Source organism: Pollachius pollachius (assembly GCF_949987615.1).
Source record: "Pollachius pollachius genome assembly, chromosome: 9".
Taxonomy (NCBI): domain Eukaryota; kingdom Metazoa; phylum Chordata; class Actinopteri; order Gadiformes; family Gadidae; genus Pollachius; species Pollachius pollachius.
In genome coordinates this window covers 16,821,563-16,837,439 of record NC_136942.1, presented here as the reverse complement: position 1 = coordinate 16,837,439, position 15,877 = coordinate 16,821,563, and positions in this window count along the sequence as shown.

Genomic DNA, 15,877 nt, shown 5'->3' with positions numbered 1-15,877 from the left:
TGGAGGGCCTTACAATCAGCTCTGCAGGAGCTGCAGTACCACACAGTAATGCAGTAGAAAGGATGCTCTCAATAATCCCCCTGTAAAAGTTGTTGAGGGTTTTGCCGGACATGCCAAACCACTTGAGTCTCCTCAGGAAGTAAACACGCTTTCTGGCAGTTTTGACCGCAGAGTCCACCTGCCTGGACCAGGTGAGGTTATCTTTGACAAACACAGTGAGGGACCTGAAGCAGGAGACTCTCTCCAATATATGTGTGCTGGGTTTGTGAGTTTATTCTGAGAAACCGTCACTAATAGAAAGGGATTGTTTGGGTGGAACCGACCTCTGCGTATACGGGAGTGTACCTAAGTTTCCCGGATCCTATGTTCCTAACATTACGCAATCAAAATTCTGCTGAAGCCTGATGGCCTGGGGGAAAACTCTAAGTGAGTCAGGATGCCTGTGCTTGAATAGTATCACATATCAGTGACTACAATGCGGATGTTGATCACATAATGGGTTGTGCAAAACAATTCTACATGACAGAACGCAATCAAAATTCTGCTGTATTGTCTCATCCTTTCTTCATAGTAGTATCTGAAATCATCAGCTACAGAGGGTATAGGCTAACTACTAGGTTAGGGCTAGCTGCAGAGACTACAGGCTAGCAGCTATGTTAGAACAAGCTGCAGAGGCTACAGGCTAACTGTCCGTGTGTCTGAACAGTGGCTTGAGGCCCGTCTGTCCGTCCTGCAGAGCGCTGTGGACGAGTACAACAAGGCCATGAATGAGTTCTCCTCCAAGGTATGTTCCCCGCTTTGTATGTGACCGGGGAACATAGGATCCGGAGAGCAATTTTTTTTTCGTAGGATGGTAGGGGCAAGTACTGCCCTTTTCGCCTCTGATTCGCCTGTGATTGGTTAGAATGGATCTCCTCCTATTGGTTATGGTTAGGGTTAGGTTTAGGGTTAACCCTCACCCTAACCATAACCCTAAACCTGACCCTAACCCTTCGCACCCTGTGAACATAGGACCTGGGGAACATAGGGATGACCCTGCAGATACCGCTTAGCAAGAAAGGCTTGCTACGGTAACAAATTTGGAGTTAACTTAGATTGGGAAAGGATCAATACGAATAAATTAATTACAATTGTTGAAAATAGGAGCTTAGGGCAAGTGCCAGAAGCAACAGAAGAATAAAAGGAGAGGTAGACACCATTTAGACAAACCAGAGTGCTACCTGGACACAATCCGGGACTTAATCAATCTGGGCTGGGTCGCCTGGGCGAGGATGTCAACGCAAGATTTTTTCTATAAAACCTCCAAAACGTGCTGCAACACAATTCTATATAACATTACACAATCAAAATTCTGCTGAAGCCTGATGGCCTGGGGGACAACTCTAAGTGAGTCTGGATGCCTGTGTTTGAATAGTATCACATATCAGTGACTAAAATGCGGATGTTGATCACATAATGGGTTGTGCAAAACAATTCTACATGACAGAACGCAATCAAAATTCTGCTGTATTGTCTCATCCTTTCTTCATAGTAGTATCTGAAATCATCAGCTACAGAGGGTATAGGCTAAGTACTAGGTTAAGGCTAGCTGCAGAGACTACAGGCTAGCAGCTAGGTTAGCACAAGCTGCAGAGGCTACAGGCTAACTGTCCGTGTGTCTGAACAGCGGCTTGAGGCCCGTCTGTCCATCCTGCAGAGCGCTGTGGACGAGTACAACAAGGCCATGAATGAGTTGTCCTCCAAGGTCCACCCACACATACAAACGCACACACACACTATCATCATCATCATCTGTTTGCAACACGTTTATTCCTTCACCATGACACCAATTGCATGTGAATACATTCAGATAGATGCTCAGTGACATAACAACTGTAAAGATGGTACTACTAGCGGTCAAAAACTGTATGCCCCTCCAGGGTCAAACAACAGAGGTAACCCAAATGACGTACCCTTTATACCTGTGCCCACAACAAGGCAGCAACACTCAGTAGTCAACACAGACATTACAACATAAATGGAAAACCGGAAAAATGTCTCTTACAGTCGGTATAGGCTACCATAACGTCATACCCAGTGTTGGGAAAGTTCATCAATCGTTCCATCAATCGTCAGGAAAGAACAAATGTAGAGCTGGAGAAGCCACATGGAGAAACATAGAATGTGTGATTGTGTGACTGCAATCACTGTAGAATACCTATTATAGAGTGCAGCCCCAGATTTCAAACCAAGTCCATAACCAACTAAAAGTTCAATTCAATTCAATTCAATTTTATTTGTATAGCCCTTAATCACCATTACAGTCTCAAAGGGCTTAACAAGTCTAATATTTATGACACCCCCCTTTACCCAAGCCCTCACAAGGGCAAGAAAAAACTCCCTTGAAATTAGCAAGGAAGAAATCTTGAGAAGAAACGCATAGTGGGGGATCCTTCTTCCAGGGATGGTCAGGAGTGCAATGGGTGCCATAATTGACATACAGGTAAATACATGCACAAAAATGGTGATGTGGTGCTGGCCGGTTGACCATGAGGAGAGTCCAGGCATCCAGTCCAGTCACCGCAACATGCTAGAACAGACAGAATAGTGAATTAGAACGGAACAGTACATAGCGGGAATGTATACTGCATTAACAAAACACAAACAACCAGAGTGGTCTTCACTTCGCATTTTCACAATCGTTTTCACAATCCTATGTTCCAAATGCAAGATCGTAGAGGTGCGTTTTGAGCTTTCCTTTGAATAGCTCCACAGAGTCAGCTTCCCTGATCACTTGTGGCAGCCTATTCCATAGGAAGGGGGCTTGATAGGCAAACGCTCTCTGTCCGGCCGATTTCTTTTTAACCTTCGGCAGTGAAAGAAGGCCAGCTCCCGAAGACCGGAGGGACCGAGAAGGACTATAAGGAATGATCAGGTCCTTCAGGTAGGATGGAGAAGATCCAATGCACGGCTTTATAGGTTAGCAGTAGCACCTTAAAGTCCGATCTGAAAGTTATTGGTAGCCAGTGCAGAGAGGCGAGAATAGGTGTGATATGATCAAACCTTCTCGTTCTGGTCAGCAGTCTAGCTGCAGCATTCTGTACAAGCTGTAAACTTTTTGTGGTAGATTTTGGTAGTCCCGAGAACAGTGCATTGCAATAATCCAGTCTTGATGAAACAAATGCATGAATCAGTGTCTCTGCATCCGCTGCAGATAACATTGGTCTGATTCTTGCAATGTTTCTCAGATGGAAAAAGGCAATTCTAGTTATGCTTCTAACATGTTGGTTGAAGCACAGTTAAGGGTCGAACAGGACCCCAAGATTCTTGACTGATGCACTCTGTAGGATGGCGAGTCCATCCAACCACAGTGAGACATCCTCAAACTCTCTCCGGTCCCGCTTCGAGCCGATAATTATCAGCTCTGTCTTCCCAGTGTTAAGCTGGAGGAAGTTTTGTGACATCCAGCCCTTCACCGCAGCTAGACAGGACTCAACCCTCTGGATCTGGGGCGAGTTCCCTGAATCCACTGGAATGAAGAGCTGGGTGTCATCCGCGTAGCAGTGGAAACTAATTCCGAAGCTGCGGATAACGTCGCCCAAGGGAAGCATATAGATTGCAAAAAGTAATGGACCAAGGACCGACCCTTGTGGTAAGCCAAAGCGTAGTTTGCAGTGTTTTGATTCTGAACCCTCATGGAGCACAAATTGGGTTCTATCTGTGAGGTACGATTCAAGCCAACCAAGAGCTGTACCCCCGAAACCAACATAGTGCTCAAGACGGTGAAGAAGAATGCTATGGTCGATCGTGTCGAACGCAGCACTCAGGTCCAGCAGCACAAGCATTGAGCTTGTATTTTTATCCAAGGCAAGAAGGATGTCATTTACAACTCTTGTAACAGCAGTTTCAGTTGAGTGGAAATTCCTGAACCCTGACTGGAAAGGTTCGAAGGCTCGTCAGATAATCGACGATTTGCTTTGCTACAATCCTTTCCTGTACCTTGGACAGGAAGGGCAGGTTCGATATAGGCCGATAGTTCCTGACTAAGTCAGGGTCTAGGCCAGGCTTTTTGAGTAGCGGTTTTATCACCGCAGCCTTGAAATTGGAGGGAACAATTCCTGTTGAAAGCGAAAGATTCATAAGCGAGAGGATAGTAGGCCCCACAGTTGGAAGAAGTTCTTTAAGAACCTTGGAAGGGAGAGGATCCAACATACAAGTTGTTGGTTTTGATGCCTTTATCACCTTTTCAAGTTCCACCAGAGGAATTGCCTTGAACTCCAAGAAAGTTGCGTCAGAATTCCCCATCCTACTAGGCAGGACCCCATCCTGCCCCACAGGATGTGTAGGACAAGCTGCACGGCAAGCATCAATTTCCTCTCTAATCGATTGAATCTTATTCACAAAGAAATCCATGAATTCACCTGCCATGATGGAAGAACTTACTGTCTCAGTCTGATTCTGAGTCATACTCTTCACCGTGTCAAAAAGAATCTTGGGATTGTTTCTATTCAAGTTGATGATACGGGAAAAGTTGGCGTTCCTGGCAGTAGTCAGCGCACCCTTATAGGTGAGCAGACTGTTGTGCCATTCAAGATGAAAGACCTCAAGTTTAATCGAGCGCCATTTGCGTTCAAGGATTCTGCAGCTTCGCTTCAGAGTGCGCGTTTCTGCATTAAACCAGGGAGCTGGTTTTTTCAATGATCGTTTTTTAATTACGAGCGGGGCAACTGATTCAATGGCAGCAGACAGGGCAGCGTTGAGGTCATCAGTAAGGCAGTCCACAGAACCCCTATAGTTACAAAGAGGAGCAAGTGAACGGGGTAACTTATCTACCATCGCTGTAATGGTTGCAGGTGTGATGCAGCGACAGCTGAAAGTAGCTTGCTGATCGTTGCAGGTGCAGGATACCACCACCTGGAAAGTGAGCAAAAAATGGTCTGATAAAGCTGAGGTGTAGGGAGAGACCACTAGCTGTGAGATGTCTACACCGCGGGTCAAAACGAGGTCCAGCGTGTTTCCACCGATGTGGGTTGGGTGCTGGACGAGCTGTTTGAAGCCAAGCGTATCTGTAATGGACAGAAAAGCCCTTGCGAGGGCATCAGATGGGTTATTCACATGAATGTTGAAATCCCCAATGAGCAAAATATTGTCTGAATATGTAGCCAGATCAGCTGCAAAGTCAGAAAACTCATCAACAAGAAGTGAATACGGTCCTGGGGGACGGTATACTATAGCTGAAACGAAAGAGTCTGGAACTCGTTTCGCTTGTCGGGGAGCTGAGGAGCAGAACGCAAGCACCTCAAAGGATCTGAATGTATATCTATTCTTTGGCTTTAAGTTAAGCTTAGAATTAGATATCAGGGCTACTCCACCACCTTTCTTAATTTCTCTAGATACTTGAGCGCTGACGTAATTGGGGGGAGTAGCTTCGTTTAGGGCTAGAAACTCATCTGGTTTTAACCAGGTTTCACAAAGGCCCAGTATGTCGATCTTATTATCAACAATTAGATCAAGGACCAAGAGCGCCTTAGATGAAAGCGACCTTATATTCATGAACCCTATTCTGAGTCCTTCCATTTTATTATTTTCAGAGGGAGTCCGATTAACACTCAGCTCTGAAGCGATCAAGGGGATGGTGCGATTTCGACATACTGGTCGCGGCCCTTGCCTGCGGGTTTTACACCTCAAGACAGTGCGAGGCCGCACCACCGTACATATAGGAACAGCGTTATTTTCAGAGGGAGTCTGGTTAACACTCAACTCTGAAAAGATTGGTGCAATAGATACACCTTCCTGATAAACTGGATCAGCTAACCTGTTGCTAGCAGGTTTGCTAAGCTCCTGCAACCCAGCGTGCTGTGAGTGGATGAGTCACGCCTGGATAAGACATCTGTCTATGCTTTTTGACATAATTGAGGCGCCTAACCCAGTAGGGTGTAGGCCGTCTCTCATGAGCACACCAGGGCGGCCCCACAAGGAGTGCCAGTTATCAATGAAACCAAAGCCCTGCTCCGAACTAAATCGTGCCAGCCAGCGATTTAGAGACAATAATCTACTATAGCGCTCATCATTACCCTTATCGGGTAGAGGGCCAGCGAGGATTAATCGATGCCGACACATCTTTCTGGCGAAGTCACAAAGCCTAGCTATGTTACTTTTTGTGACCTCAGTTTGTCTCGTCCTAGCATCGTTGGTGCCGACATGAACTACAATGTTGTCGAAAGTAGTGTCGGTGTTTGCCAGCACCCTAAGATTAGCTTCAATGTCGGGAGCCCTGGCCCCGGGTAGGCAAATCATTTTTGCTGGCGAGTGTAGTCTAACTTTACGTGTAACAGAGTTGCCTATGACTAGCGTTTTTACCCCCGAAAAGGACTTGCGAGGCAGGCTACTAAAGTTGCACTCTAAACATTGTGTTCATGTTTCTGTCTTCATAACACCAGTTCTATGGTCATTGCACTGGTTTCCTTTTTTCTAGATAATCAAGATATGACCTGTTTGCAAAGCACTAAATAGTTTAGGGCCAAATACTTCTTTAATCTATTCTGTGTTACAAACCCACTAGAGCTCTCAGGTTATCAGTAGTTGATCTGCTCACTGTTCCCAGGGTTAGTACAAAGCCTGTGGAGAATTTCATTTGAACGCACTACATATCTGGAACAAACTTCCAAAATGTCTGAAGTCTGCCTCAAAACTACAAGTTGAAATCAGTGCTTAGTCACAGTCAAATGGATTTGTATAGCACAGTATCATACACAGTGGTTATTCAAAGTGTTTTAAAATAAAATAAAAAGAAATTAAATGAATGAATGAAATATATAAATAATAATAAAAGAATATATTCAAGTAAAAACTGAATAAAACAAAATTTATTAAAAGCAATAGCAAATAAATGGGTTTTTAATTTATCGTTTCAAATAAGTTACAGTTGGAGCAGATTTCATTTCTGTTGGTATTTGGTTCCAACAGTGGACAGCATAATGGCTAAATGCCATTTCACCCTGCTTAGACCTGACTCTAGGCATTACCAGCTGACCGGCTGATGATGCACTCTACTGTCTCCAGCACCCTTTGGAGGGCCTTACAATCAGCTCTGCAGGAGCTGCAGTACCACGCAGTAATGCAGTAGAAAGGATGCTCTCAATAATCCCCCTGTAAAAGTTGTTGAGGGTTTTGCCGGACATGCCAAACCACTTGAGTCTCCTCAGGAAGTAAACACGCTTTCTGGCAGTTTTGACCGCAGAGTCCACCTGCCTGGACCAGGTGAGGTTATCTTTGACAAACACAGTGAGGAACCTGAAGCAGGAGACTCTCTCCAATATATGTGTGTTGGGTTTGTGAGTTTATTCTGAGAAACTGTCACTAATAGAAAGGGATTGTTTGGGTGGAACCGACCTCTGCGCAGTGTTGGGAAAGTTCACTTTCTTCGTGAACTAGTTCAAAGTTCAGTTCACAAATTTTAAAATGAACTAGTTCAGTTAAACGTTCATAATTCAAAAATTTGAACTAAGTTCACAGTTCCAAAAAATGAACTAGTTCATAGTTCTTTTTTTCAAATGTTGCTGTGAGCTATTCGTTTATTCCGGTATTTTGAACATTGAGCACCCTTTGTGGTTTGTCTAGGATGATATAGAGTGGTTGAATCAAGTATCGTAGCGAAATACAGTTTCTATCGTGTTTTATTCCACATTTAGCGCATTTTGTAAATCCCATTGATTTCTGTTGGAAGACTCATTGCTCGTTGGCGGAAACGGAAAGGGGGGCTGTTCACGTTTGATTGTAGTCTTTTCGCTCGGTTCTAGCCCTACTGATGAGACGGAGAACCGAGCGAAAAGACTACAACCAAACGTGAACAGCCCCCCTTTCCGTTTCCGGCCAACAAGCAATGATTCTATGAGATATTCTACTCCGCTGAGCTATGAGCCAGAGAGCAAACGTTATGGATTGTACATATTTATAATTCGAAATTCGTCTCAGGCTTTATACCACAGATACTCTAGGGTCTATAGCATATAACCGCTTTGTTTGATTACAGTTTAATTCATTTTCCACAATTTAACAGCTCTCGTTTTGAAGAATAATCACCGCGCCATTCGTTTCAATGGGAATCGCGCTGGTCTATACTTTCAAAATAAAGTGTACATATTTATAATTTGAAATTCATCCCAGCCTTTATATGACAGATACTATAGGGTCTATAGCATATAACCACCTTTTCTGATTACAGTTTAATGTAACAGTAAGCTGGCAACACCGCAACTGCAAATGAACCGCACGGGATTACCATGGCAACCGGTCAAACAACACGGCGATCTGCGCGCGCATCCGCCGTGTTGATAGAGAAATAACCCCCCCATTGAACGAAGTTAAACCGAGTGAGCGTGCCGTTCACTGACACCAGAATGAACGAGTTCACAGTAACGTTCATCAGGCAGTAATACAGTACGTTCAGTTCACGTTCGCCCAAAATATGAACGAGTTCATGAACTTTCGTTCAGTGAACGCGTTCAGGCACAACACTGCCTCTGCGTATACGGGAGTGTACCTAAGTTTCCCGGATCCTATGTTCCTAACATTACGCAATCAAAATTCTGCTGAAGCCTGATGGCCTGGGGGAAAACTCTAAGTGAGTCAGGATGCCTGTGCTTGAATAGTATCACAAGTCAGTGACTAAAATGCGGATGTTGATCACATAATGGGTCGTGCAAAACAATTCTACATGACAGAACGCAATCAAAATTCTGCTGTATTGTCTCATCCTTTCTTCATAGTAGTATCTGAAATCATCAGCTACAGAGGGTATAGGCTAACTGCTAGGTTAAGGCTAGCTGCAGAGACTACAGGCTAGCAGCTAGGTTAGCACAAGCTGCAGAGGCTACAGGCTAACTGTCCGTGTGTCTGAACAGCGGCTTGAGGCCCGTCTGTCCGTCCTGCAGAGCGCTGTGGACGATTACAACAAGGCCATGAATGAGTTGTCCTCCAAGGTCCACCCCCACATGCAAACACACACACACACACCATCATCATCATCATCATCATCATCATCAACATCATCATCATCAACATCATCATCATCAACATCATCATCGGCGATCTCTCAAGTCGAGTATTATGGTCCTCCTGGGGTATCCTTCTTGTGTGACCTCAGATGGCTAAAGAGGCCAATTCTGGAGCCACATACTGTATGGCAGTGTGGGCATGGATGTGAGGTGGGGGAGGGATTGGGGAGGCCTGTTTGGTGGTGAACCTCTCCTTCCTTTGCTGCTGCTTGAGTTTTGCAGCCTGCCAGAGTTGGTCCTCATGGAAAGTGACACCTTCTTTCAGGCAGTTTCTCCAGGTGGATCTGTGTCGTGCAGTGTCCTCCCAGTTTAAACTGTTAATGTTGAATTTTTTGAGGTTTAGCCTAATGTTGTCCTTGTAGCGCTTTCTCTGGCCTCCAGGTGCATGGTGGCCAATTGAAAGTTTGGAGTAGAGTACCTGCTTTGGGAGGCGAGTATCAGGCATCCGTATGACGTAGCCTGTCCATCGCAGCTGATGCTTTGTGATAGTGGTGGTGATGCTGTGTATGTTTGCATCATCCAGGATGCGGATGTTTGTCCCCTTCTCATCCCAGATGACACGCAGGAATTTCTGAGGTGTCTCTGATGGTAGGACTCCAAAGCTCTTAGATGCCTGCTGTATGTTGTCCATCTCTCTGTGCCATAGAGGAGTGCAGGTAGGATGACTGCTTTATATACAAGCAGCTTAGTCCTAGCAAGCAGATATGGATTCTCAAAGACCCTTTTGCGGAGCTTTGCAAAAGCTTCACTTGCACAGCAGATTCAATGTTGTATTTCACTGTCAATGTCTGCTTTTGAGGAGAGGTGGCTACCCAGATATGGAAAGTGGTCCATATTCACAAGGCATTAATTTGCAATTGTTATTGTCGGCGGAGCTGCAAAGGTGTCTGGTGGGGGTTGGTAGAGAACCTGGGTCTTTCTGATGTTCAGGGTCAGTCCAAGGAGCTTGTAAGCCCTAGCAAAAGCATTCAATGTGATCTGTAGATCTTCTTCTGTGTGGGCCACAATAGCATTGTCATCTGCATATTGCAGATGGCAATGCAAAACAGATTGCGATCTGTTCTGAACACAAACTGGACACCGGTGGGTCGATTGTTACCAATGATGTGAAGGATGGCTGCTATAAAGACTGTGAAGAGGGTGGGGGCAATAATGCAGACTCCAGTTTCAACCTTAAAATGTTCAGTCTCAGAGCCATTGCAGAGGTCATCTGCTGACATGCTGTCATGGAGGAGTCTCAGGATCCAAATATACTTTTCTGGGCATCCACACACACACACACACACACACACACACTCTCTCTCACGGGTACACACACTCACCTGATGGTGATTTGTTTGTTAATCGTCTCCTAGGCGACTGAAGCCGGCCACACACTGGCGCCTTTGCGCATTTCTTTTTTTTTAACATTGTATTTATTGAGTTTTTCAGGTTTTATACAGAGGGACAAACAAAAAAAAAAAAAGGAAAATGCATGTTAAGTTAAGGAAAGTTAAGAAAATAACGGATCAACTTAATTATACATGGCATCTGCTATGAGGTATAAGCAGTAAAACATATCTCCTTAATTTACAGCAACAGTTATGTTTTATATAGGTAAAGGAATATTTCCATACGACAGAAAACAGTCTAGAATACACAAAAATGATACGTGCCATTGAATTTGACAATTCCTATAACCTGATAAGAACAGATAGGCATTAAGGGGTGGCCCGGTAAGTAACAACCGCACCCAACACAACCGTAGAATACAATACACATAACATTTTGAGTGATCATGAATAAATTGAACCTTTTGTATACTTTCCAAATTATTAAAAGATAAGATAAAGAAGAGACAAAGAATAAAATAAAATAAATGAATATACAAAAATAAAACCCTAACCCTAAAATAAATAAATAAAAATAAAATAAAATAAAATAAAATAAAATAAAATAATAATAATAATAAAATAATAACAATAGAAAAAAACAATTAGGCGGGACAGTACAGGTACACCCAGCTAAGCATCTGAGAAGTCAATCCAGGCTTGCCATGTTTTAAGGAATCTCTGTGGATTACCTCTTACGTTATATGTGATCTTCTCCAATGGCATGCATTGGTTGATTTCGTTTACCCAATGTGAGTGGCTGGGAGGGTCCTCAGCAATCCAGTTAGATAGAATACATTTTTTTGCAGCTGTTAATGCTAGACCAAAGAAGTGAGACAGATAGACAGAACTGAAATGCAGAGTAGAGTGATCTCCCAGTAGTACCATTGAAGCTGAAAGACTAAATTCCATGTTTAAGACCTTCTTAAGTGTATCTTCTATAGCCTCCCACCATAAGCCTAACTTTGGGCATGTCCATGTCATATGTAGGAAGTTTCCAATCGCAGTTTTACATCTAGTGCAGTTTGGGGAAGTATTACTCTTGAAACGGCTAATCTTTTCAGGAGTATAAAAGAATCTGTGGATTGTTTTAAAATTGCAGAGTTTGTATCTTACACTAATATAGTCTTTGTGTGCATCCCTAAACAATAGAAACCACTGATCGTCATCAAACTGCATTCCAAGGTCGCTTTCCCATTTTCTTCTGACCAAGTTAGTGTTGGCTTTGCTATGTGCTAATAAGAGCTTATTAATCAGGGACATATGTTTTCAAACGATTTCTTTGGTTAATAACGATTCCAGCTTAGAGAGCTTTGGTTTATCTGGTGAGCCACCTAGTTGTAATGTTATATAGTGGCGCAATTGGAGATATCTAAAAAAATGAGTTGTAGGAATTTGGTAGGTCTCTTTCAGCTGTTGGAGTGACATGAGTACGTCGCCGTGATACAGATGACTAATCTTAGTTATATTTTTCTGGGCCCAAACTCTAAAACCATGGTCTTGTTGCACAAATTCTAATGAGTTGGACATGATAGGTGTAAGTGGAGACAAAGAAGGTTTACATTCTAAATAATGATTAACTTTGCACCAGATTTTAATTGAATGGATTATAATGGGATTGTCTGTGTACTTCTTTATATTTTTATTATTAAAACAGTATGGGATATGTGAAAGGTCCTCTCTATCTAGGATATGGCTTTCTATCTGTGTCCAGGAGGGGGATTCAGTTCCTCCAAACCAGTAAAAAATTGGTCTGAACTGGGCAGCCCAGTAGTACAGGTGCATATCAGGGAGCCCCAATCCTCCTCTCTCTATTGGTAAATATAGCGTTGATCTTTTAATTCTCGCGACTTTGTTACACCATATGAACTTCCCCACCATATTGTTGCATTTACTAAAGAAAGAGTCTGGAAGATCAGCTGGTATTGATTGGAATAAGTATACAAGTCTCGGGAGTACGTTCATTTTGATAACATTCACTCTACCCATCAGGCTTAAAGGGAGGGTTGTCCATCTCGCTAGGTCTTTTCCAATATTTTGTAGTAAGGGTAGATAATTGAGTTTGTATAAGTTATTAAAGTTACTGTCTGTCACAATTCCAAGATACTTGATCTTGGGTTTAACCTGGAAGGGAGGATGATTTATTGACGTTGATAGCCCTGTTTTAGCCAATGAGAGGATCTCACTCTTACCCCAGTTAATTTTGTAGCCTGAGCCTGAAACTACTGAAGTTGTCAATTAGGTTTAGTAAGGCTTTAAGTGAGGTATCTGGGTGGGTTGAAAATAAAACTATGTCATCGGCGTATAAAGATATTTTGTGTGTATTATTTCCAATTAAAATTCCCTTTATGGCATTGTCTTCTCTTATTTTTCGGGCGAGTGGTTCCAGGATAAGAGCAAATATTAAGGGGGATAAAGGGCAGCCTTGCCTGGTGCCACGTCCAATAGCAAATACGTCTGATACAGTTCCATTAGTGCTCACTCTAGCTCTAGGTTTGTCATACAGAAGTCTGATGCAGTCAGTAAAATATTTGCCAAAACCAAAGCACTCAAGGACTTTAAACATATAACACCACTCAACACGGTCAAATGCCTTTTCGGCATCAAGTGAGGCAATTACGGGTGAACCACTTAAACTTTCTGTTTGTGTAATTATGTAGAAGAGGCGCCGAAGGTTGTTCATGGATACTCTATTTTTAATAAAGCCTGTCTGATCTTTATGTACAAGAAGGGAAGATATTCCTCCAGCCTTGTCGCTATGGCCTTGGCATAAACTTTGCTCTCCACCGAGAGCAAAGAGATAGGGCGGTAGGAGCCTGTGAGTTCCGGGTCCTTTTCTGGCTTGCAAATTAACGTGATAAGGGCCTCCTGGATTGTTGGGGGTAACGTTTTGGTATCAATTGAATATTGGTACATGTCTATTAGGGGGTTCAATAGAAGATTATGATATTTTTTATAAAACTCCGGAGTGAATCCGTCTAACCCTGGGGCTTTTCCAGACTGAAGAGACATAAGAGCTTTGAGAATTTCGTTCCTGGATAGTGGTTGATCTAGCCTAGCCCTGTCTGCTTCAGACAGCTTCGGTAAGTTCAATGAGGATAGGAATGTCTCACATTTATCAGCAGTATTCTCAAATTCTGATGAGTATAAGCTCTTGTAAAACCCTTCAAAACAATCGTTGATCTCTTTTGGGTTACACGTGGTAGTGTTGTCAGATCTTTTGACTTTATGAATCATTGACGCTGACATTTGCTTTTTCTATTGCCAAGCTAGTAGTTTGTTACCCTTATCCCCCAGTTCATAATATCTCTGTCTAGTCCTAAGTAATGCTCTCTCAGTTTTATAAGTGTTCGATATATTGTATTGGTTGCGTTTTCTCAAGAGAGTCTTGTGTAGACCTTCCGATCTTGTTTTAAAGTGTTCCTTTTCCAAACTTTTTATTTTCAGCCTCTTTCAGTGTGTCCAGATTTTTCCAATATTCTTTTTTAATGTGACTAGAGAAAGATATTATCTGCCCCCTAAGATAGGCCTTAAGCAACTCCCAGAGTATGGAAGGAGAAGGGGCGGTCTCAGAGTTTGTCTCTAAAAATAGTTTGATTTGGGAAGTAATGAATTTATCAAAATCTGGGTTGTGTAACAGAACAGGGTTAATTCTCCAACTGTAAAATTTCAGAGAATTATCTCTTGGAAGGATTGTCAAGGAGATAGGGGCATGGTCAGACATAACACGGGGAAGATATTCACAACTACTTATTCTGTGGACCATTGCCATGGGTATAATAAGGTAATCTATTCTGGTAAAAGAGTTATGTACAGGAGAAAAAAAAGAGTATTCCCTATTTTTGGGGTGTGCAAATCTCCAGATTTCACATAGTCCCAGTTCCTTGATCGATGAGTTGATAATTTTTCTTGATCTACATTTAGCTGGATTTTTATCAGAGGAGCGGTCCATCTTGGGGTCAAGGGTCAGGTTAAAGTCCCCCCCAATAATTATCTCACCTTCCACATCGCTGAGTTTTAAGAATAAAGACTGGAAAAAATTAACATTGTCATAATTTGGGGCGTAAATATTAACAACTGTGATGGCATCCGAATGAACTTTACCCTTAACTAATATGAATCTTCCCCCTGGGTCACGTTCTACTTTTTCTGATATGAAGGGAAATTGTTTATTAATTAGGATGCAGACGCCCCTAGAGCTAGTACTGAAGGAGCTAAAAAAAATCTGGCCTCCCCAAATCTTACCCAGCTTCTCATGTTCCTTAACATCCAAATGAGTTTCTTGCAGAAAATACAGATCTGTCTTATTTCTCTTTAAGTAAGTATTTGTTTCCTCTTCACTGGGCTATGCATGCCATTTATGTTCCATGATATGAAGCGACAGGTATTCATAGACATCGGTATTGAGTAAATATCCTATCCCCTCCACAGGAATAGTGGAGTAAAGACAACCTGGACTGGCGGAGAGTGTCTCCAGCATTCAGTATGGGTTTGATTGTACTGCACCAAAACAAGATTTTAATTAGGAAAGAAAAAATAAAAAAATTAAAATACAAACTTAACAAGCACAAAAAAAGACTAAAAGATAAGAAAATCAGCCCTCTTCCCACCCACCCTCCCCTTCTGGCCCTCCCCTCCCCTCCCCCTATGGGAGCAGGAAAAACCCCTACAGAACACAACGTGCGCGAGCTTGCACTTCACAGTACAATTTAATCGATTGGTAGTAACGTGACAGCAACCCCTATTTTATGAGTACTGAACAAGGAGCAGAAAAACAGGGCACACAGGAATATAGTGTACTTAAGAAGACCGCATTTCCAAAAGCCCTTCTTCCAAAGATAGATAAATAAAAACTTTTTTTTTTTTTAAATGCCAATAGTTTATACGTAGGCTACATTCAACAGCGGACCAACAAGCTTAAAAAAAATGTCTGTTTCAGATAGGCTATTCTAAATTGAAAGCAATCGTACATAGGCCTATGTCTTGTCATTCATTGCCTACATAATAATTTTAAACAAATCCAACACACACGTAACTTACCCACATGCCGCTGGTGTCAAATGGAGAAAAAAGGAAGGAGGGAAATCGTACAATGAATAAGGTAGGCTAACAATAATAATAGTGAAGCATGTGCAAAGATTTCTCCTTCACGCGAGAGGAAAGGAGAATCATAGTGCCTGGTCATCACAATTTTATCCATTATCGAAACAAGTCCAAAATCTTTCGGTCTCCACATACAGGGGCAAAAACAGGTGGGTGTATCCGCATGAAGCTGTAACGTTGCCCCCGGCTGCTGAATATGTCCACATCCCAACGAGTCCGGAGTCGGGCACAGACGTGATGTAGTCTCCAAACAGTCAACTTATAACAAATCCCCCGATGTCTTTGTTCAGTTTGTCACGGGCAGGCTTTCGGCGAATGTATGGGCTTCAGCTGGGTCTGTGTAACTAATTTCTTTACCGGCATGTTTCA